Raw genomic sequence first — 19,538 nt, 5'->3', positions numbered from 1 at the left:
CAGGAATCCAACTAATTGAGCCACCGCTGCTGTGTCCCGGGTCTGCGTTAGCAGGAAGCCGCAGTCAGGAGCCGGAGCCGGAAAGCAAGCCCAGGCCCTCTGACGCAGGACGAGGGCGTCTTAGTCACCCGGCCCGATGCGCGTGCCTGTTTGTGCCTTTGTGGATCACTCCTGCACGCCCAGCAGCCGCGGAGATCTGGAAAGGATGGCGCCTCTGAGTGGCCAGAGTAGCCCGGACATGGAGGTGGGTGGAGTGACCCGGCCTGAAGCCCTGTCCTTTGTGTCCATGAAGAGCACTGGCCGAGGCTCGGGGGGCCCGAAGCCTCCAGCCTGCTTGGACGGGGAGCTGAGGGACACAGCGGCCTCTGCACTTCACTTGGACACTTCCGTGTCCAGACGTGGTGGAGCAGGAAGCACGTTAGGGGCATTGGACACACACGCACACACACACACCGACACATACATCACACATGTGCACAGTCACACAGAGACATTGTCATGTGCACACACACACATTGGCAGTCATACAGTATCATACATACACAGCCCTGCACACACTGTCACACACAATCACACGCCCGTGTACTCACATACTGTCACAGGTACACGCACACCCTCACGCACGCAATCACACATACACTCACACACACACACACACACCCCTGCAAGTTGACAGGGACAGATTCTGTTCTGAGAAATGCACCATTAAATGATTTCATCACAATGTGACCATCACAGAGACACTGGCTGCGGTGTCACCCGGCGGGGTAGTCTGTGGGACCACTGTTGTCTGTGTGATTTGTCATTGATCAGAAGGTTGTTATGTGCACCTGACTGGCTGTCACGTATTTGGAATGTAAGTTCTATATGTAATAGGAATCATTATTATGTAACCAATATGCTTAATATGATAATTAAACTATCACAAATCATGCTACATCAACATGTAATATAAAATATATAAAGTATAAATATATTTTATATATTATATATAGATGCGTTATATAATCAAAATATAAAATGTGTGAGCTTAGCTATAAAGCGTATTTTGTGTACGTACGCACACATTCACTCTGGAACATGTAAGTGAACATTTCACAGTCTTCCCAGGTTATGATTAGCCATGGCCCCTGGGCTACATTTGCAAATAAAGCTTTATGGGAGTGTGCGGGGGCCAGGCAGGGCGGGCTCATGTTGTGCCCAGAGCCCGGGGCCGACCTTGTCCGGACACAGGACCTGTTGCTTGTCAGTACCTGCTCAAGCCAGTGCTGTGCTGACTGCTGGGGTCCCAGGACCTCCCAGCAGCTCCCGACACTGCCTGCAAAGCCGCCGGGGCGGCGCGGGTGGCGTGGGGCATGGGCCTTGCATTCGGAGTCACATGAGCCCACACACTGCGGATGGCTGGGCCCAGACAGTCCTGGTCGTCCTGGGTGTGGCTGGGGAGACCCACGTGCGACCCTGCCACGGCTTCTGAGTTCCACGTGGCCACCCAGGGAGGCCTTAGCCAGCAGTGGGCCGATTCTCAGCAGACCCAGGGCCTCCGTGCAGTTCCATGGTCCAGGACCTGGAAGCCGTGGGAAGGGAGAAGGGAGTGAGGTGCACGGACACACAGCGCCGGACAGTCCACCTTCCGCCGTGTTCTGCCAGCTTGCTTCTGAAAGCCAGCGGCTGTAAAAGGAGGCCGTTGCCGGCAGGATGCGTTATGTAGGGTCCCGCTCCTCCTCTCCCTCCTTTCTTCCCACAGTTCTCAAACCAGATTGGGCAGTCAGGACCAGGCACGAGGCAGGTGCAGAGGCCAGTCTGGGCCTGGGGGACACAGAGACCTGTGCTGGCCTCGCCCGGTTCCTATCCCCCACCCTCTTCCTCTGGTGTCGGCCCCCGGCCGCACAGTGGACATGGTGGGTGGGCTCTGAGCAGCGTCAGGTTCTCAGTCATGACTTTGCCTCCTGCAGACCCCAGCCAGGAACAAACCAGGCCCCCCTTTGTCAGTGCTTCTTCACTCCTCCCCAAGAGATCCATGTGTGCTGCAGGAAAATCAAACAATAAACTCAACAAAAAGATGAAAGAAACTGCCCACAATTCTAGACACCTCCTCCCCTAGAGAGCCCACTGTTAGCATCTTAAGGTTTTCCTTCTGTACGTATCGACATGCAAATACGCCTGCAGTTTTTATAGAACATAGACTTCTGCAGTATGTTTCTCTCACCTGGAAAGCACTTTGTTTTCCATCTAATTTTCTTCTAATTCAAATGAACTTTCTAACCTGAGCCGTGGGAAGCAGGAGGAGTAATCCTGGCTGTCTGCGCTTGGTTGCTGGTTGAAACTCTCAGAGCTGTAGCTTCTTAGGGAAGCACGCAGTCCACACAGTACCTGGAGACACCTCATTAATGCCAGGATTTCCAGGGGTTCAGCATGAAACAGAACCAGGGTGCTGAGTCTTCAGAGGCTGTGTGTGTGACGTGTCCATATCAGAAACAACACTTTCCAGCCGGCGCCTGTGGCACCGGCACACCGGGTTCTAGTTCCTGTTGGGGCGCCGGATTCTGTCCCGGTTGCCCCTCTTCCAGTCCAGCTCTCTGCTGTGGCCCGGGAGTGCAGTGGAGGATGGCCCAAGTGCTTGGGCCCTGCACCCCATGGGAGACCAGGAGGAAGTACCTGGCTCATGGCTTCAGATCGGCGCAGCATGCCGGCCGTAGCGGCCATTTGGGGGATGAACCAACAGAAGGAAGACCATTCTCTCTGTCTCTCTAACTCTGCCTGTCAAAAACAAAAACAAAAACAAAAACAAAAACAAAAACCACTTTCTGAGGTGAACCAAGAGTCGTGAGCTTAGCTCATGGGAACAAAAGGCAGTTGAATTGTGGCAAAATCTTCATTTAAATCTGGCTGGCCCCTAGGGGTTGAAGTTTGGGGGCGGGGGTGCAGGCATCAGTGCCGCATGGTCACTTTGGGCTGAATGCGTGTGTCTCCCTAATTCCTGTGTCAGGTGTCCAGTAGGCGATGGTGGGGTCCTTGGGCAGGGGCTGGGTCATGAGGGTGGATTAGTGTCCTTAGAAGAGACCCAGAGTACCTCTCTCACCTCTCTCTCTGCCCCCCACCCCCCACTCTCCCTCCTGTGTGAGAACACAGCAAACTGGGAGGAGCGCTCTCACCAGCACCAGAGCTGTCGCCCTGGCCTCAGATTGCAGCCTGCAGAGCTGTGAGGCGTAAGCGTTGGCTGTGTCAGCCCCTCACGTCTGCACAGCCCGAACTAGTGGAGACGGTGGGGGTCAGAGGTCGGGCAGCAGGGGAAGGACCTGCGTGCATCTGGGCCTCAGGCTCATGCTGTGTCCGTGGGAGCTGTGCAGTACTGCAGTGTGGGACTTTTCAGACCATCCCTCAGGCCCCATTGATTGCTGGAAGGGTTCAGAAGACGTGTCCAACTCAACAGTGACAGCTCATTCCAGGAAAGGCACACGGTACATGGATAGAATCCGCCAGGGACAGGGTCCTCCCAGAAGCTTGTGAAAGGCCGAACCTTTGACAACCAAGGCCTTTGTCACACGGTTCCCTGTCACCACTGGTTACTTCTTCTTCCACCATGGACTGAACTTTGCCTGTGCTACATGGGCGGCTGACTCGAAGTTTGTTCCAGGCTGCGACACAGAGGAGTGTCTTTCCAGGGATTCCTGTCTGCCCATTGGCTTCTCGTATCCTGCTCTGGAATCTAATTAAGAAACTAAGGAGGGTTTGTGTCCTTCCTTATTTACGGGGCCTGGCCTTTTGGTGCAGCTTGCAATGCTGGCGTCCCTTCTAGGGGTCCAGTTGGAGTCCCCGCTGCTCCGCATCTAATCCAGCTCCCTGCTAATACAGCTGGGAGGCAGCAGATGATGTGGGTCCAAGTACGTGGGCTTCTGCCATCCATGGGGGAGACCAGGATGGAGTCCAGGCTCCTGGCCTCCGCCTGGCCTACACCTCGCCATTGGAGCCATTTGGGGAGTGAACCAGTGGATGAAAGAGCTCCCTCTCGTCATTCTGCCTTTCAAGTAAATAAATATTAAAAAGGTAAAGTATGTATATGTGGCAGAAGATGGCAATGCTCCTTCCAATGTGCTGATAGTCAAAGAATTTTTATAAAGATGCTAGTCAATGCTAGTTATGTCTCGGTGTTCTGGGAAATCCTGGAGTAAGAAAAACAGCCAGCAAAGGCAGAGGGTGCCAGAAGACCGAGAAAACCCGACGAATCCAGGCTTGCTGGATATGCAAGGTGCTGGGGACGTACAGACTTCGAAGCATGGTCAAGGGCAGCAGGAAGACCTGGGGTGCCCTGCAGCCTCCGGCTACAGGAAGGCACTCGTGTGCTGCCTCAGACAAAAGGGGCCTCTGCCAGCCGCTGCGGGCCTGGTTTCCATCAAGGAACGAGGAGGCATCAGGCACATTGCACGTCAAACACGCCTGCACACGGCCCTGCACAGACCCTCCTTGCTATTGGTTAGTGCCTGCACCTGCACCAGGGTCAGGAGGCAGGCAAGATGGTGTAGCCCACGCCATGGCCTCCCTGTGCTGGAGCGTGAGCGAAGGGAAAGGCAGCCGGGCCGTATCTCGGGGAACCTCACAGTGCTGGCACCGTGTAGACCCCTCAGGCACTCGAATGGTTTCACAAGGAGGCCGACAACATGGTGCAGCAGCAGTCCGTGTCGGGGCTCAGAGAAGGTGGGTTGGTTTTCCTCAGGGTGTTCTTACTCACTCACATTGAGTTCTTCAGAGGTTCCAATTATCACCAGCGTTCCAAGGGTAGAACTGATGACTGTCGCAGATCCCTTCCCCAGGTAGCTGGAAGTTAGGCTTGACAAAAACGCAGAATGAACAGAACACAAACACCCACCATTCACTCAGTGCCACACCTCTCTCACCCCCCCACAGCACACATACCACATACGTGCTCATATTATCACACAGCCACATACATACACATCACACGTACTCACGTGACACACAAACCCACAAACTACACACCTCACACACACCCCCACACCCCACCACACACCGCACATCACACACACCTCACACACACCCCACTCACACATCATACACACCTCACATAGACCCCACTCACACATCACACACACCTCACACACCCCACTCACACATCACACACACCTCACACACCCCACTCACATCACGCACACCTCACACACCCCACTCACACATCATACACACCTCACACACCCCACTCACATCACACACATCTCACATAGACCCCACTCACACGTCACACACACCTCACATACACCCCACTCACATATCATACACACCTTACATAGACCCCACTCACATCACACACACCTCACATAGACCCCACTCACACATCACACACGCCTCACATACACCCCACTCACACATCATACACACCTTACATAGACCCCACTCACATCACACACACCTCATATACACCCCACTCACACATCACACAGCCTCACATACACCCCACTCACACATCATACACACCTTACATAGACCCCACTCACATCACACACATCACATATATGCTCACATATATCACATATATGCGGTGTGCACGCAAACAGACCACACATCACCTACCAAACCACATACTACACACCTCACTTATGCCCCTTTTACACATCATATCCACACAGAACACACCTATCACACACACCTCACATATACCCCATTCACATATCACACCCACACATCCACACGCATATCACACATACCTCACATACCCCCCCACAACACACACCACACACACATATCCCACACACCTCACATATGCCCCACTCACACATCATACCACACACATCCCACAGACCCAAACACACATCACACCACACACATTTCACACACACCTCACAAACACCCCATTCACAAACACCACACACACATATCCCACACACCTCACACACATATCACATAGATATCACACACCTCACATATGCCCCACTCACACATCACACATCACACACACACATCCATGCACATATCACACACACCTCACATACACCCCACTCACAACACACACCACACACACATATCCCACACACCTCACACACATATCACATAGATATCACACACCTCACATATGCCCCACTCACACATCACACATACCTCACATACACCCCACTCACACACAACACACACCACACACATCCACACACATATCACATACACCTCACATATGCCCCACTCACATCACACACAACACACATCCACACACATATCACACACACCTCACATACACCCCACTCACACAACACACACCACACACACATATCCCACACACCTCACACACATATCACATAGATATCACACACACCTCACATACGCCCCACTCACACATCACACACACCACACACCCCTTCCTAAGCCGCACACATGGGCCTGCGGCGTCAGCACCCAGCGTCAGACTTTTCTGAAAGCATCCAAGGGGCCAGAGGCACGCGGACACAGGATTGATGGGAGGAGCTGTCCCAGGACACTGGGGCGTCCTCGCGGGGAGCAGCTGACAAAGCCCGGTGCTGTGCAGAGAGACTCCGACCCCGGGAGTCGCTCCGGGGATATCACGCGCCTGCCTACAAGCACTGCTGGCCAGCTGTCACGGCGCACTGCTAGAAACGGCAAAGCGGGGACATTGGGAAGGAAACCTCTGCCCCAGGAGGCCGGGCCGCCCTGCCGCACAGCCCCGCCTGGGACGCGGGCCGACCAGGTCCTCCAGGTGCGAGCCCCGTGTCCTCCTGATGGCGGGGAGGTGCCTGTGGTCACGGGAGCCCTGCGCAGCCTTCGCAGGGCCCGTGGGAGCTGGGCGGGCCCGGCCGCTCCCCACTCTGGGGCTGTTCCGGGTGGGCTGCAGGGCCCCCGGCGCTCGCCTGCACAGTGGCAGCCCACGTTTTCATCGGTTGCTTTCCCTCTCCTTTTAATTTCCGTTAGACTTCCGCAGCCGGGCTGGAGGCACGGTCTCAGCCCCAGGCTGGCGCCTGGCTGGGGACCCTTGCGCCCTTGCGCAATGTCCCCGCAGGCTTGCCGTACTCAGCGGGGAAGCCCCGCCCACTCGCCTTCCCAGCGGCCCCTGGGGAGGCGGGGCAGCCTCGTGCCCGCCCACTCCGCGGCCGCCATGTTCCCGGCGGGGGCCTGGGCCTGTGTAAGTGACGCCCCCAGCCTGCGCTCTTCGAAGCGAGGTTTCCCCCTGGAGGGCTTTGTGGTGACTCCTGGGGGTGAGTGGTTAGCAGGCTGAACATGTGACCAAATGGCCTCTGGTGAGTACCTGAAGTGGACACTGTTAATGCCATATACACTTAATTTTTAAATTTTTTTATTAATTTTCATTTATTTGAAAGGCAGAAAGCACTTGCATTTGCTGATTCACTCCCCAAATGCCTGCGACAGCCGTGAGCCCGAAACTGCGTCTGGTTCTCTCTCGTGGGTGGCAGGGACCCGGGGGCTTGTGCCCTGCCCTGCTGCCTCCTGGGACGGGACCAAGCCGGGACTCGAACCCGGGCACTCCAGTGTGCGACGCAGGTGCCCCAGGAGCGGCTTAGCAGTCGGACCGCGTGTCCGTCCCCGGCACCGTGTTTGTGGTTTGCTTTTGGGTAGGTAGCAGTCAGATAAATTAGAAATTACAACTGTTTAGTAACACTAATTCTATTTATAGCAAAAGCCAGCAGCTAGTCTAGCTTGAAAGTAGTCACTTTGCTTAATAACGGGACACGTTCTCAAAAGGATTTTTGGCTCTGGAAACCTGATTTCGCGACGTTAGGGCTGGAGTGTTCTGCATTGCGTGATGGTGCCTTCACACCCTTCCGAACGTGGGTATAGACAGGATACACATTCAATCATTCTTTTCTGTCCAGAAAAGGAAAATTTTGAGATTAGAAAGGGATGCTGCAACATAAATAAAACATTTATATATTGGCTGACAATTTAGTTTTGTGATATTAGTGGGCTTATAAAATCATTCTTTTCTTTCTTTTTTTTTTTTTTTTTTTGACAGGCAGAGTGGACAGTGAGAGAGAGAGAGAAAGGTCTTCCTTTGCCGTTGGTTCACCCTCCAATGGCCGCTGCGGCCGGCGCACTGCGCTGATCCAAAGCCAGGAGCCAGGTGCTTCTCCTGGTCTCCCATGGGGTGCAGGGCCCAAGCACTTGGGCCATCCTCCACTGCACTCCCGGGCCACAGCAGAGAGCTGGCCTGGAAGAGGGGCAACCGGGACAGAATCCGGCGCCCCGACTGGGACTAGAACCCCGTGTGCCGGCGCTGCAAGGCGGAGGATTAGCCTAGTGAGCCGCGGCGCTGGCCCAAAATCATTATTTTCAAAAACTGTTTTCAAAGAAATACGTATTTGTTTTAAAACAACTAAAATCTATGGGCATAAGAGCAAAAAAAAAATTTAAGATTCTTTATGTTGGGACTGGCGCTGTGGCGTAGCAGGTAAAGCTGCCGCCTGCAGTGCCAGCATCCCATATGGGCACCGGTTCAAGTCCCAGCTGCTCCACTTCTGATCCAGCTCTCTGCTGTGGCCTGGGAAAGCAGTGGAAGATGCCCAGGTGCTTGGGTCCCTGCACCCACGTGGGAGACCCAGAAGAAGCTCCTGGCTCCTGGCTTCAGATGGGTGCAGCTCTGGCCATTGCGGCCAGTTGGGGAGTGAACCAGAAGATGGAAGACTCTCTCTCTCTCTCTACCTCTTCTCTCTGTGTAACTCTGACTTTCAATAAATACATCGTTAAAAAATATATATATAAAAGATTCTTTATATTAATTATCTGACAGTAGATGACACAAGAATAATTGGTCTTGGTAGTTGTTGGCAGCCACCTCTGAGCTTCTAACTCTGTCTACTTCTGGGACCATGGTGCTGGTATTTTTCTGAAAAATGAAGTTCTTCAATATTGTTCTGCGCTATTTTTCATAAAATTGCCTGCAATCTTCTTCAAAGTGACTTTTATGGTTAATGAATTTGAAAATGTTGACACCTTCGATTGATTCTTCCCAGTCAATCACAAGATTTTAAATTACAAAACCACTTCTCTCGACAGATGCCGAGGCATCTGATAAACTCAGAGCAATTCTGATAAATGGAGGTTATTATCAATTTTATTATTTTTGTGCTAAAATGTGTAAATATTTTACCTCAAAGATACACCTGTCTTCTGGCTCCCGTTCAGAATACCTTCTGTTGATAAATATTTTCATGAATCAAAATTTGTGAAATACACTTCTTCCATTTATGATTCTTCTGAGTATTTTGTTAATCAGAGGTGCTGGGAAATCACAGGTACTGAATATCAATGTATCAAATCGTAAATAGGAACTGCATAAAAAGAGTCTGGATACTCCCACACTCAAGTTTAGAAATTTAAAATTAAGTCCCGTACGTGGTTTGTGCTAACATCATTTAAGTTGTTTACTTCCAGCCTTGCTTTTGTGGAGGCAAATTTCAATACCTTCCTGATTGCAGACTTTATTTAGATAATTTCATTTTGCTAAGATATTCAAATGTTGACGATCTTTTGGTTCTTTTGATTGCTTTAATTAAAAATTTCTAACTGATTTGAAAGAAAAATGCATCCAAAATTTGGAGGACTGACTTAGTTAAAAAGGCACCACTGTCATTGTAGGATCCTTAAGTTACTTTAAATAATGTTCTATTTAAAAGTGTTCAGGGACTCAAATATTGCTAAAAGGCTTTGGCAGTGAAAAGCAAAAAGAGAAAGTGTTCATTTAAAAAATGTATCATCAATGTCATTTAAATAACTTTGTAGTTCACTCTGGTACAAATTTAAAAAACTAAATTGTGGCAAGCACAGCTTTGTTTTGTTGGTAAAATATTGCTGCATATTTGCAAATGATTGTTTGCCACAAAGTCAGCTCCGTGTATATTTTTATTCCATAGATTTTATAATTTAGTAAGAATGATGTTTTTATCTTGACACTGTGCTCTGTCAAAATTTTGTTATATTAACACAGCCAAAAATTATTTAATCATCGAAGTTGAATTTTTTAGCTGAATTTTCTCCTGAGAATGTTAATGACTCACCTTTGACAGGCTGAATTTTAAAGGCTTTCCTTTGATAGTATGAACGGGATGAAAAAAATCAAAGTAGAATTATCTGACTTTCTATTTGAAACATCTTGTGACCTTGATGATATTAAAGTGAGTTAAAATGGAAGCCAGGCCTGTAGAATCCCTGAGCAGACAAAGCAGGGGGCCTCATAAGCGACCTTAACTTTGCTTAATTTGCAAACACAAACAAAACTTGAGCTGTTTCTTCTACAGTGTGTGTATCAAGGAAAATAGAGCTGATGCTCAGCCCGTCATATAATAGGTATAGATAGATCAACAGATGATAAGCAGATAAATGATGGACAGCATATCAAGTGGTGGATAGGTGACAGATTGGTTGACACATAGGTGATCGGTAGATGACGGAGAGATGACAGAGCTTGCAATAGTTTCGCTAATTGTCAATTTTGAAGCCAACGCTGCTGAAGTTAACCATTGTATTTTGTCGATTTACTACTGCTTAGTGAAGGTTGATGACAAGACAAGAGTGGTATTGCTGTGTGCTGAGAAGCCTTCTGTTCTGGGAACTCACTCTCTCTGAGTTTTCCCGTCCGTATTTTTTGGAGGAAGAGAAAAGGTGCGTCCAGTGCAGCGCATGAAGCTGTGACATGAAACAGGTGATAGTTGTGCACTTACTCTGGAAAATGGGCCTAAAAGCTTTCTCTCTTCCTAAGAAAAGCATCTCCCATGCTCACCTCTGGCATTCCAAGCTGCTTCTCCGTTTCCGCCAGTTCTCTCAGGAGAGAGTTGTGATTTCCTGTTCCTGTAAGACTAGCGACGTGGGCTAGAAACGACAGACTGTGTCCTGACATGGATTGCCTCACTGTGCTGGATTTTAATTTTAAAAATATTGATCAGGTTGGGCGTTTGGTGCTGCGGTAGACAAGATGCTGCTTGGGACGCCCGCTTCCTGTGCTGGGCGGGCGGGATGGAGTCTGGCTCCGCCTCGGAGTCCAGTGTCCTGCTGCTGCACACCCTGGGAGGCCATGGCGAGGACACACGTGGGAGACCTGGCGGGAATTTGGGGCTCCTGGCCTCGGCTGGCCTAGCTTGGCTCTCGTGGGCATTTGGGGAGTGAACTGGCTGATGGGAGATCTCTTCCTCTCTACTTTTAAAACAAATTTTTTTTAAAAAAAAATTTAAAAATATAGGTGAATCTATTTATAAAAGTTTCATGTACAGATAGTTTGAAGAGTGAAAGCCAAAGGTCCACCATGCACTGCCTCCTACCCCTGAGGCCTGCTCCTCACAGGTATCCCTTAACTTTTTAATAGCGTATGTGGAACATTGCACTGGCCATTTCACCATGGTTCAGTGTGCAGGTCAGGGGCATGGTGTCTACAGTGTTGTGCAGTCTACACTGGCCTCCATCTGTGACTGAACTCAGAGCCCGTTAAACCCTGCCTCCCCAGGCTGCTCCCTGGGCCGCCGCTCTGCAGCGTTCCCCTCTCTGTAGCACTGATGCTATAGGCCAGAACCGACACTGGCACCAGTAGGCCTCTCCAGGCAGCTTGAAGGTTATGTAGCCAGGGTGGCTTTTCCGGTGGGCCTGGGCCACACCCGGGAGCATGGGAGCATCTACATGATTGGCAGGCAGGCGGGCGGGGGATGGGATGTGCCTGGGGGCTCCGGCCGCCTGCCAGCAGTCAGGCTACTGCATGGGCTGGTCAGGCAGCCTCACGGGATAGCCCACAGACACCCAGATGAGCAAGCCAGACACTTCAACAGCTCAGCAGTTTTTACACTTTTCACTGTCCATCAAGGACTTGAGTGCGTTCTCTGCTGTCCCCTCAGTGTCTGGGGTCCGGCCTGACAAGGACGAGGTGCGCGACAAGTGCTCATCAAGCGAAGGAGTAAATGGCCCGCTCTGTTGGAGCTTGGGATAAGGGACCTGTTGGGCTTGGCGTTGCGTGTGCCCGATAGGTGCTTACGGAGTAAGTGCTGCACGAGTTGGTAGACGGGCTGGGAAGCCGACCTTCCCGTGGAGGGATCCCCGTGTGACTGGCTTTGGGAACCACTCCCTGGGGCTGCGTTTCTCTGGGGAGTCTTGGGTGGTCTGGCTGCCGGGGTGACGTATGGAGGAGTTGGGGAGAGGCAGGAGATCCGTCACAGAGAGTGGTGAAGGCTTCGTGGTTTGGTGCCCAGGTCGTTCTCTCCTGTGCCACGCTGGGCTGGGAGCCCCATTTCACTCAGACTGCGTGGGCCTGGGCAGCCCCTCTGCTCCTCTCTTCCCACAGGAGCCTTCGCCTCTCTCGGCCTCCCAGGGTGCGCACTCACCTGAAGTGGAAGCCGGCGCCAGGAATTGAACCCAGTATTTTGCTGTGGGGTGTGGGATTCTGTGTTTTTTTTTTTTTTTTTTTTTAAGTTTATTTTATTTATTTGAAAGGTAGAGTGAGAGAGAGAGAAGGAAAGACACACACACACACACACACTGATTGTCCCTCATCTGGTTTTCTCCTCAAATTGCTGTGATGGTGGACGGTGGAGGCTGGGTCAGACCAGAGCCAGGAGCCTGGAATTCCACCGGAGTCTCCCATGTGGGTGCAGGGGCCCAAGCACTTGGGCCACCTTCCACTGCTTTCCCAGGCACATCAGCAGGGAGCTGGATCACAAGTGGAGCACCTGGGACTGGAACCAGTGCTCATATGGGATGCACATGGCGGCTTAACGCACTCACCACAGTGCCAGGCCTGGATGTGGGCATCTTAACGGCAAGGCCCACCACTGGTCCCTACAGACCCTGTCTGTCTCCTAACCACCATGTTCTGTTGCCTCCCAAGACTCTAAGAGGAAAGATCCCAACCATGGTGGTGGTGGTGGTACGTGAGGGTACTTCTAAAAGCTAATGGAAAAGTGGAATAAAAGAACTTTGTTTTGGTGCAAAAAATTTTTTTTTATTTAGAGTTATTTTGGAAGACCTCTCATATATGAATGTGAGAGGCACCTAGAGAAACGGAGCAAGGGAAGAGAGATCAATGAATCACTGGGTTCATGCTGCGATAATTCCCCTTCCCATATGAGCATCTCTTCTTGGAATTTGTTGCATTTATCCAGAGGCTTCTTAGTCTAAAAAACTGATGGATTAATTCATGGCTCCATTTTTCACTCATTTACTGATTTTCTTTTGGTTTTGATACTGTTTTACCGACGCTTGTGAAACCAGAGTTAGAAGGAAATAGCAGGCCGGCGCCGCGGCTCACTAGGCTAATCCTCCGCCTAGCGGCGCCGGCACACCGGGTTCTAGTCCCGGTCGGGGCGCCGGATTCTGTCCCGGTTGCCCCTCTTCCAGGCCAGCTCTCTGCTGTGGCCCGGGTGTGCAGTGGAGGATGGCCCAAGTCCTTGGGCCCTGCACCCCATGGGAGACCAGGAAAAGCACCTGCTCCTGGCTCCTGCCATCGGATCAGCGCGGTGCGCCGGCCGCAGCGCGCCGGCCGCGGCGGCCATTGGAGGGTGAACCAACGGCAAAGGAAGACCTTTCTCTCTGTCTCTCTCTCTCACTGTCCACTCTGCCTGTCAAAAAAAAAAAAAAAAAAAAAAAAAAAAAAGAAGGAAATAGCAGATCACACGTAAAGTGGAGAATATGTACATACAAATAGATCAAGTGGGGAGAAAACACACCCCCCAGCTGTCTGTTGTGGATGCTGCATGGCCTGTCACCATCTTCGTGTCGATGTCTCATGCAGGACGGGCCCGTTCCTGTCAACGGCAGAATCAGAGCCCACTTGAAAACACACGGAGAGGGAGGGAGGCCCCTCCTGGTGCTCAGCACGGCTGCTGAGGGCTGCTGCTGTGTGCGTGCTGGTGGGCATCAGCAGGGCATCCTAAGCGCCTGGATCAGCTGTACCCTGATTCCGAATATTCTGTCTATCGGACAGATTCTGTGTTAGAGTTTGGGGGTTGGGATGCAGGATTAGGTCCAGTTAACATGAAAATTATCCATATATTCAAGAAGTAGCTACGCACATGTTGTTCTCAGATGCAAAACCCAAGTGGCCAAGGCATTTCACCTTTCCCTAAATCATCTTCTCACCTGTGTCCCCCTTCAGTGAAGATTGAAGTCACCCAAACCTTTGGGGTCAGATGGTGCAGAGCTAACCAACATGTTTCTCTTCCTTGGTTAGTTCTAGAATGTACTCTCTTGTAACCTTGCCTAAGGGAAATGGGCCAACAAATCAAATAACTGATTTTCAAATTTTATTTTTTTAAACTTTATTTATTTGAAATACAGAGTTAGAGAGAGAGAGATGGGGACAGAGAGAGAGGTTCTCCATTCCCTGGTTCACTCCCCCAAATGGCCACAACAGCCAGAGCTGAGCCGATCTGAAGCCAGGAGCTTCTTCCAGGTCTCCCACATGGGTACAGGGACCCAAGGACTTGGGCCATCGTCTGCTGCTTTCCCAGGTGCTTTAGCAGGGAGCTGGATGAGAAGTGGAGCAGGCGGGACTTGAACCAGTGCCTATATGGGATGCCACCACTGCAGGCCAGGGCTTTAACCCACTGCGCCACAGCACTGGCCCCTGATTTTCAAGTTTTAAAGGGCTAAGGTCTAGAGTGTAAGGTGGAGTAGACCTTGTGGAAGTGTTGTGGAATCAGTGTCCCCAAAGTTCATGTCGCTCCAGAGGAAATAAATCCCCTCTGAACCTGTGGGGAAGCCAGGTGAGAAGCTGGTGACATTTCTGTGTCTTGCGTCCTGCAGCAGGTGAATGAGGAGGTTTGGGGAGAGTGGTGACCAAGAATAGAATGTTCCAGAAAGATCTGGATCTGGGAGCAGAAGGACTGCATGCGTGTCCTTCCAGTTTGGGAGGAAATTCTCACATCGTCAAGCTGTAGAGACGGGAGGAGGAAGACATCGGAAGTGGGAAGGTGCTCACCGGGCCCGCTCTGTGTGTTCTGCAGGCCTGGTCTTTTCTGCTTGCTTTGCTTATGTCCCAATTCTCCCACATATCTTACTTTGTTTATTCTTTTTTATCATTTTTTAGACTGGGTTTGACTGACTCATGAGAGATGACCTAACACTACCGTGCTCAGCTTGTCCCATGTCCCCTTGCCCCTTGGCAACACACAACAGCATGCACAGCCCAGCGGAAACCGCCAAGCTCGGTGAGACATGTTGGCCCTGCTCTTTCTCCAAAATGACCAATAATTCACACCGACATTTGCCCGCTTGCTTGTTCCCCCAAGCATCACCGGCTTGGATTTAAAACACAAGTGGAAGGGGTGTGAGGTCCTTCGTATGCGTCCCCCAAATATCAGCTTCATGACCCTGAACGCATTTGCACAGTGCTGTCTACTCGAGCATATGGGGCCAGAATTTCTTCTCACCAACAGCTGGCCATTATGTATCCCAGAAGGTAAGAGATTTTCCCTGTATCCTTCCCTGCAACTCATCATAACACTGCTTTTTGAAAGAACCATAATTAGCATTGAATCAATGTTATCTATTTTAGAACACTATAAATTTCCCCCATTTAGAGAATGGAATGCATTTATGTACAATCAGTTTTAAAATCACTGAGATTCAAAAATCTTTAATGTAGATCCTAAAATTAGATTTTTGAATAGACAGTACGTTCACATGGCTGAAATTCAAAAGTAGTGGAAATCTCCCTTCACCTCTGTCTCCTGCCGCAAAGTTCTTATCCCAGGAGGCAGGCAATTGTATTCATTATTGTACACCATGAACATGTATATATTTAGATTTATATATATTTTAAAGATTTTATTTATTTATTTGAGAAGTGGAGTTACAGACAGTGAGAGGGAAAGACAGAGAGAGAGAGGTCTTCCATCTGCTGGTTCACTCCCCAGATGGTCACAACGGCTGGAGCTAGGCCTAAGCCAGGAGCCTGAGGCTTCCAGGTCTCCCACATGGGTGCAGGGGCCCAAGGACTTGGGCCATCCTCTACTGCTTTCCCAGGCCACAGCAGGGAGCTGTATTGGAAGAGGAGCAGCCGGGACTTGAACTAGCGCCCATATGGGATGCTGGCACTGCAGGCAGTGGCTTTACCCACTACGCCACGGCGCCAGCCCTTCCAGGTATATTTTTAAAGATTTTTTTCTTTGGAAGGAGCTGTGACACACACACACAGCGCGAGAGCAAGAGAACTTCATCCGCTTGTGAAGTCAAGAGCCAGGAGCTCCATCTGTGTTTCCTTCATGGACGGCAGGGCTGGGTCAGGCTGAAGACTTCTGGGAACAGTGGTCCAAGTGTCCACCGAGGTCTTTGCTCTCCCTCTGGGAACAGTGGTCCAAGTGTCCACTGAGGGCTCTGCCCTCCCTCTGGGAACAGTGGTCCAAGTGTCCACTGAGGGCTCTGCCCTCCCTCTGGGAACAGTGGTCCAAGTGTCCACTGAGGGCTCTGCCCTCCCTCTGGGAACAGTGGTCCAAGTGTCCACCGAGGGCTCTGCCCTCCCTCTGGGAACAGTGGTCCAAGTGTCCACCGAGGGCTCTGCCCTCCCTCTGGGAACAGTGGTCCAAGTGTCCACCGAGGTCTCTGCCCTCCCTCTGGGAACAGTGGTCCAAGTGTCCACCGAGGGCTCTGCCCTCCCTCTGGGAACAGTGGTCCAAGTGTCCACCGAGGGCTCTGCCCTCCCTCTGGGAACAGTGGTCCAAGTGTCCACTGAGGGCTCTGCCCTCCCTCTGGGAACAGTGGTCCAAGTGTCCACTGAGGGCTTTGCCCTCTCTCTAAACTCCCCCTTCGTGGCCTTTGTCTGCTTTTTGTTTTCATCTTAGAGAATGAGCCCTTTGTTATGGGAGTTGAAGCTGTTTTTCCAAATTCATCATTTGTCTTAGGATTCTGTGAAGGGTGGGTGGTGGTGCAGAGTTTTAAAATGACCATTATAAGGCCAGCGAATGTATTTTTTTCAGCACATTTTGAATTTGTATCAGAGATGTTATTTTTCAGACTACCTGTGTGGTTTGTTTTGTTTTTAAAAAATATTTTCAGTCTTTGTTCTAACAAACTGTTTTGTATGGGAATGGGCACACACCATTCTAAGTCATTTACTGAATGCCTTAACTCCTTTTCAATGATTTCAAATATCAACTTCATCACAACCTAATTTCCCATAAATATTTGCGTGTTTCTGGAATTTCTATTATTTTCCATTGATCTTTCTATTCACTGTTCTAGGTGCTTTTTTTTTTTTTTTTTTTTTTTTTTTTTTTTTTTTTGACAGGCAGAGTGGACAGTGAGAGAGAGAGACAGAGAGAAAGGTCTTCCTTTGCCGTTGGTTCACCCCCCCCAATGGCCGCTGCGGCCGGCGCACCGCACTGATCCGATGGCAGGAGCCAGGTGCTTCTCCTGGTCTCCCATGGGGTGCAGGGCCCAAGCACTTGGGCCATCCTCCACTGCACTCCCTGGCCACAGCAGAGAGCTGGCCTGGAAGAGGCGCAACCGGGACAGAATCCAGTGCCCCGACCGGGACTAGAACCCGCTGTGCCGGCGCCGCAAGGCGGAGGATTAGCCTAGTGAGCCGCGGTGCTGGCCTGTAGTTTTTTTTTCATAATACGCATTTTCATTCACTTTTTGAAGACTTCGCGTGCATAAATTTCAGTTTTTTTCAAATGACTTGAAAGACAGGTGACAGGATAGGAAGAGACACAGAGAGGTCTTTCGTCCGCTGTCTGACTCCTCCAGGACCACAGCAGCCAGGGCTGAGCTGGGCCCCGGGCGTTTCGTGGGGGTGGCAGGGGGTGGCAGGGCCCTGGGCGCTTTGTGGGGGTGTCTGGGGGTTTCAGGGCCCCGAGTGCTTCGTGGGGGTGGTGGGGGCCCCAGGCGCTTTGTGGGGGTGTCTGGGGGTGGCAGGGGCCCGGGCGCTTTGTGGGGGTGTCTGGGGGTGGCAGGGGCCCGGGCGCTTCGTGGGGGTGTCTGGGGGTGGCAGGGGCCCGGGTGCTTTGTGGGGGTGGCGGGGCCCCAGGCGCTTCGTGGGGGTGTCTGGGGGTGGCGGGGCCCTGGGCGCTTCGTGGGGGTGGCAGGGCCCGGGCGCTTCGTGGGGGTGGCGGGGCCCGGGCGCTTCCTGGGGGTGTCGGGAGCACTTGGGCCATCCTGGACCGCTTTCGGCGGCACATCAGCAGGAATCTGAATTGGAAGTGGAGCAGCTGGGACCTGAACCAGACCTTATGTGGGCTGCCTGCTGAAGAGTGTCAGCTCACGCTGCTGCGCCACAGTGCTGGTCCCTGGATTTCAAGTGAGATTTCTGCACCCAGAGAAACCTGTAATTTCTTTTTCCTTGACTACTGGAAGTGCCCTTGTTTACGGGGGGGGGGGGGGGCGCTGTGGATTCTGAGGCCTGGCTCAGCCTTAGCGTCTCCAAGGAGGGAGGAAGACCAGACGTTCCTCAGAGCTGACTGTGTTCCTGTGTCCCTCTGTTAATGCACACGCGTGCAGACACACAGGGACACACACACGCCAGTGAACACATGCCGTGTGCACACGTGAACTTGCAAACACATGTACTCACACGAACACAGTGCACATATGCCAGTGAACACACACGAACGCGATGCACACACATGGAAACGCACACACGCGTGTGAACACATGGACACGATGCACACACGTGGAAATGCACACACGCGTGTGAACACAAGGGACACAATGCACACACGTGGAAACGCACACACGCGTGTGAACACACAGGGACACAATGCGCACACGTGGAAGCGCACACAGCAAGCCCAGGCGCTGACATTCTCATTCTCTGCTGCCCTGGGTTGAGACCTCCAGCTGCATAGGGGTGGGAGCTGGCCTTGGCCTCTCTGCACCTGCTCCTGGGAGCAGAGGAAGTCCCGAGGCCGCAGCCCTGGCCTGGCGGCAGCTGTCCACATGTCCCACTGCTGAGGTTGCTGCCACGCCGCCCTGCCCACTTTCCTCACAGGTTCCCGTGTTGTCCGCCACAGCTGGAGATTTCCTGGTGCTTAAAGAGGAAGAGAGAGGGGACACGTACTGTGTCAGTGGGACAAACAAGAACCTTGAAACCTGCTGGTAAGGCAGGATCCTGCTTGCGTCTTGGGCAAAAGTGGACTGCGTGGCGGATCCCAGCCACAAGGGAGCCTGGGGAGTGGACGCCCCCCCTGGCCTCTGCGGGGAGGTCCACTGAGTTAGCACACAGGCCGGTCTGTCAGAGCCTGGCTCTCAGGAGCTTCCGGCCGCCGCCTCCCACTTGGCCATCCCAGGGTGGCAAAGGAGCTGGGGGACTCATGGTTTCCCACTGGCTGTGGGTTTCATTCACCTAGGGTTGTTTCTGCCTGGGACACTGCTCCACCTCCACGGCTCAGCGAGGCCCCTCTGGGCTCATGGCCAACGCCTCACATCCTGGGACCACCTGGGTCACTGCACCTCCACTGCCCAGCAAGGCCCCCCCGGGTGCATGGCCAATGCCTCACATCCTGAGACCACTTGGGTCACTGCACCTCCACTGCCCAGCGAGGCCCCCCCGGGTGCATGGCCAGTGCCTCGCATCCTGAGACCACCTGGGTCAC

The 19,538-nt window shown here is 52.0% G+C and overlaps 1 long non-coding RNA gene across 2 annotated transcripts; it reads left to right on the top strand.

Moving 5' to 3' along the window:
* The first annotated feature begins 7,052 nt into the window (after positions 1–7,052).
* Positions 7,053–17,118, top strand: LOC138846957 (uncharacterized). 2 transcript variants are annotated; one of them, XR_016225760.1, is made up of 4 exons: positions 7,053–7,253; positions 15,035–15,155; positions 15,237–15,406; positions 16,123–17,118. It is a non-coding gene; the product is annotated as an uncharacterized LOC138846957 (long non-coding RNA). The 2 variants fall into 2 exon arrangements; XR_016225759.1 differs by having other exon boundaries at positions 15,035–15,406.
* Positions 17,119–19,538: the final 2,420 nt, after the last annotated feature.

Source organism: Oryctolagus cuniculus, chromosome 19 (genome assembly GCF_051225735.1).
Source record: "Oryctolagus cuniculus isolate XC-2025 breed Fujian yellow rabbit chromosome 19, ASM5122573v1, whole genome shotgun sequence".
Taxonomy (NCBI): Eukaryota; Metazoa; Chordata; class Mammalia; order Lagomorpha; family Leporidae; genus Oryctolagus; species Oryctolagus cuniculus.
This window is presented reverse-complemented; position numbering and strand designations above follow the sequence as displayed.